Here is a 5400-nt window from a genome sequence, read left to right as displayed (position 1 = left end):
ATGCTCACCACATGTGTGTTCTTGTCAGGCCTATTCATTGTTCCCATCACATTTTATGCTATTGTTGTGATAGTGCTGAGTCCTATCGTTGTCACTGGTTCTAAAGAATGTACCAACACCATTACCCAATCTCATTCCTTGCGTGCCCAATTATTAACATCCACAAACCAGACATGGAAGCAAGAGGTTATGTCGCATTATCATCTCACTCCAACAGACGACTCTGTGTGGGAAAGTTTGCTTCCTAGAAAGTTATTGAAAGAAGAAAGGGATCAACATGATTGGGCAGTGATGCATGGACAAATTAAGAATAAGGGGTCGTTGAACGCACCTCAAGGTCTTCTCAAAGAAGTGTCACTGCATGATGTGAGATTGCATCAAGACTCAATCCATGCTCGAGCACAAGTTACAAATTTGGAGTATTTGTTAATGTTAGATGGTGACAGCATGCTTTGGAACTTCAGGAAAACAGCTAGTTTGCCCACTCCTGGCAAGCCTTATGGAGGATGGGAAAGCCCAAATTTGGAGTTTGGAGGCCATTTTGTTGGAGAGTTTCTTTCATTTATCATCTTAACTCTTGTTTCACTACATCTATTTCGTGTCTTAATCATATAATGTCTCCTCATATGTACTTTGTTGGGGGTGTAAGTGTGAGTTAATTGGAGATATACAAGTAAATAGAAAAAATCATGAAAACTCTTGAGGTTTCGTAGTAAAATATGGTATTGAATCTACATATATATTTCTTACCAAAATCCAACGGAGTACAACGACTGAGAAGATCTATCACAAAGCAATTTACTTTACATAACTAATATATAATAGTTTCATCTTTTGCATTTTGAAGGGCATTCTTTGAGTGCATCAGCTCGGATGTGGGCTAGCACACATAATGATACTTTGAAGAAAAAAAAGTCTGCACTTGTTGCTGGCCTTTTTGTTGTCAAAAAAAAAAAAAAACTGGGCACAGGATATCTTTCTGCATTTCCATCTGAATTCTTTGATCGTTTTGAAGCACTTCAATTTGCAAGGGCTTCCTATTACACCATTCACAAGGTACACTAATCGGGAGCTTGTTTTTGACAATGGCAACTACACACTATTTGGGTGAATATTGTGAGTTTGAACAAAGTTGGTCAACTTTGACAGATTATGGCTGGCCTATTAGATCAACATTATAGCTAGAGATCCTAGTGCTCTAAAAGTGCTGACATAGATGGTTGAGTACTTTTACAACCGTGTGCAGAATGTGATGTTAAAATACACTATAAATAGACACTACCAATCATTGAATGAGGAAATTGGGGGAATGAACGACGTGCTTCACAATTTATATGGCAAAACGGTACGTTGATTCGTCTGGTATCTTTATTAATTTGCATGTATGATGATTTTCACTTATATACTTGGTTGGTACTTTCCTTCATCCCTTAATATAAGTCCTAATTTTGAGAACACACAAACGAACGAAATATTAAAATCTATGTGACATGTAAAAAATAGTTTTTTTTTTTCTTTCCATTCTTACTCTCAATTAAATGTGAAGAGAAATAGTACGTTTTTAAATTTCAAGAGCAGGTTTGATAGGTTATGTAGATATTTTAAAAAGGGTATTTTTGGAAATATGCATTAATTACACCTAGAAATTTGTAAGGAACTTATCTTTAGAGAAAAAAAGAAAACTAACAATTAGGATCTTCAATCATATAGCTTTGCATTAAAAGTGGATCATTAATGAATTTTATCTAATTTTACCCTTTCACACATTTGGACAAGTAGAAAATAAAAAGTTACATGAAAGAGAATATTTTTAAAGATGATGCATTTATTAAGGTTAAGTTGAGAAATTTCTTTCCTTTTAAGACCATGTCAACAATCTAACTATATTTTTTTGATTTTGATAAAGTAATTAAAAGTCACTTACAAAAATGATCGTAAGGAATACATTAAAGCACAAAGCAAGTATAGCATATCAAGCTAACCCAAGTCAAGCCATGCCATGGGTTGATTTTTCTAATCCAAGGTGTTCACTGGCCAGGTATACCTATGTTAATCTTGAGAAAGCCCCTTAGATATAAATATAATTGCCATAAAATAAAAAAAAATTGATAATTATAACTCATCAGAAATTAATAACCAATCAAAATCTGAAACTATGCCTTTCTTGTTAACCTATGCAGGGAGATCCAAAGCATTTATTGTTGGCTCACCTTTTTGACAAGCCTAGCTTTCCAGGATTGCTTGCTGTCCAGGAAATGATTATATTCATTTACTTTATAATTTTTAAGCAAATTTTAACTAAATGTATGACCTTACATTAGTGTAATTTATACAGTTGCACATCCATCTCAAGACTTATACATCCAATGTCCTGTTATTTAATTTTCTTACAAACCCAAGAGTTTTAAAATTCTCATTTCATCCCATTTAGGCTAATGACATCGCGAACTTGCATGCTAATTCACATATACCAATTGTTGTTGGATCTCAAATGCGGTATGAGGTCACTGATGATCCACTTTACAAGGTAAACTTCTAAATGTATATTTTATTACTGTATTTAAAATGAGCCATACTTATTTAGTCTTTATTTGCCTAGTTTTTCATTTAACATTATTTATAGAGTTTAATTTTGACATTTTCTTCTCAATTATTTATTACAATTGACCATAACAAACATTGAAAACCCATTAATTAGTTTTTAACGACCTCTCAATATGTTTTTGCTATGATAGGAAATCAGAACATTCTTTATGGACCTTATTAATTCTTCTCACAGTTATGCAACTGGGGGGACATCAGTTTCAGAGTGGTGGTAATGTGACCTTATTTATTAATTATAGTGTCAATTTTTCCATAAAAACTTCAATTATCATCGTTTTTAGTTATAACAATTACTCACTGGTGCCATTTTTAATAGGCATGACCCAACGAGAATTGCAGATAATATCTTGAACACAGTAGAAACTGAAGAATCATGTACAACTTATAACATGTTGAAGGTACAACCTATCATGTGCATGTTTTTAATATCTCTTGATGGAATGCTTCTTAGGAGAAAATATTTTCAGAGAAAACCATTAGCTTGATAAACATGTTTTAAGTTATTGTACAGTTTTTCCATTATATCAATAATGAAAAATTAACCTCAATTGATAATATCTTAGGTTTCAAGGCACCTATTTAGATGGACCAAGGAAGCAACATATGCAGATTATTATGAGCGTGCCTTAACAAATGGTGTATTGAGTATTCAAAGAGGCATGGATCCCGGAGTGATGATTTACGTGCTCCCGCTAGGTCATGGGGTTTCAAAGGCTAAATCTAATCACGGTTGGGGAACCAAGTTTGACTCTTTTTGGTGTTGCTACGGAACTGGTATTCATATGTTTTTTTTTTTCATGAAATAATTCAAATTTTATCAAACTACAATATATCCTTCACCAATCAGACACGCATACTCTTATGTTTTCACTACCTTTGTTTTCTTTAGGCATTGAATCATTCTCAAAGTTAGGGGATTCTATTTATTTTGAGCAAGAAGGGAACCCCACGCTCTACATTATCCAATACATATCAAGCTCTTTTGATTGGAAGTCTGTGGATCTCATGCTTAATCAAACAGTGTCCCGTACTACTTCATGGGACCCCTTCCTAAGAGTGACCTTCACAGTTTCTCCTACTACGGTGCTTATGGTTTTGGCTAAAATTCATCTTTCATAACTTGAGCCTTAGCATTATCATGATGCTTAATTTGGTCCAAATTTGATTGCTTTTGTCCCCATCCACTGTTCACTAAGTGGTGCAATTCTCAGAAAGGAAGGTGCCATATAGTTTTACTCACTACTTGAAATATTTACTTTTTGCAGGGAACTAGCTCTTCATATACGTTAAACTTCAGAATACCAACATGGACAAGTTTAGATAGTGCCAAGGCTATACTAAATGATCAGACTTTATCACTACCATCTCTTGGTACTTTAACTTTCTCTTTTTTTTTTGAGAAAACATAATTTTGAATCTTTATACTTCGCTTACGTTTTGCTATAGGTCCTTATGTTTTTTTTTTAGTATTTTAAGTTCCTACACTTTTATTTTTCAGTGTTTTAAGTTCTTCTATGAACAAAGTATAGAGACCTTAAAAGGATTTAGAACACCGAAAAATAAAAGTATAAGAACCTAGAACACCTAAAGAAAGTGTAGAGATCTATAACAAAATGCGAGCAAAGTATAGGGATCTAAAATTATTTTTTTTCATTTTTCTTTAATGATGATATTTTACCTTATTTTATGTAACAATTTGGTCTAACGCTTATTTTTTACAATGTCAGTGTTTAATCCCTCTTATAAAAAAGACAAGATTCTTTGATTTAAATTAGCGGGGCCATCATGTAATTATTTTTTTGAGTATATAACAAAACGAATTCAACTCATTATTGTGGACATGCAGGAAACTTTTTGTCAATCACAAGGGAATGGAGTGCCAATGACAAGCTAATCCTTCAATTTCCTCTTACTATTAAAACTGAGGCTATAAAAGGCAGAAATCCATTTGTGCATTTAACTTCCTTTGCTTGCAAGAAGAAAAAAAATTCTCATTGTTGATATTATGTTTTGAATTGAATTCAATTGATCAGATGATAGATCAAAATATGCTTCTGTTCAAGCAATTCTTTATGGTCCTTATCTTCTTGTTGGCCATACCTCTGGCGATTGGGACATTAAAGTTGGGTCAAATGCATCTAGTGCTAACTGGATTGCTCCAATCCTTGCTACTACAATAGTCAACTGGCAACACTTTCCCAAGTTATTTTAGGCTCAACTTTTGTTGTGACAAACTCAAACCAATCTCTCACAATGCAAAAATTACCCGGACATGGCACAGAACTAGCCCCTCATGCAACCTTTAGACTTATTTCAAGTGAATCCACCTCACAGTTTCCAACAGTAAGAGATGTTGTTGGTAAATCAGTAATGTTGGAACCATATGATCTTCCTGGAAAATTCTTAATACCCCAAGGAATAGAGAATGATCTTGTGATTACAGATTCTTTTAATGGTGCGGTCTCTAGTATCTTCAATGTGGTAGTAGGATTGGATGGGCAAAATGGAACCATATCCTTAGAATCCAAAAGCAAAAAAGGTTGCCTTTTGTGCAGTACTGGTTCTGGTGCAAGTGTGAAGCTGAGATGTAGGTTTGGCTCTGATGCTAATTTCAATCAAGCTGCAAGCTTTATAGTAACAAAAGGACTAAGTCAATATGACCCCATCAGTTTTGTAGCTAAAGGGGTAAGGAGGAATTTTGTTTTGGAGCCGTTATACTCCTTTAGAGATGAAACCTATACAGTTTACTTTAGCATTCAAGCTTGATTGAGATTTCATTCTATGAGGAGATTGAAA

At 33.9% G+C, this 5400-nt stretch overlaps 1 pseudogene; it reads left to right on the top strand.

The window, feature by feature from the left end:
- LOC129302592 (uncharacterized) lies at positions 1 to 5370 on the top strand (annotated as a pseudogene).
- Positions 5371 to 5400: the final 30 nt, after the last annotated feature.

This window comes from Prosopis cineraria, unplaced genomic scaffold, assembly GCF_029017545.1.
Source record: "Prosopis cineraria cultivar Desert tree isolate PC_DT_omini unplaced genomic scaffold, ASM2901754v1 PC2, whole genome shotgun sequence".
NCBI lineage: Eukaryota > Viridiplantae > Streptophyta > Magnoliopsida > Fabales > Fabaceae > Prosopis > Prosopis cineraria.
Note: the sequence above shows the minus strand (reverse complement) of the source record. Positions and strands in the feature narration are given on the sequence as shown.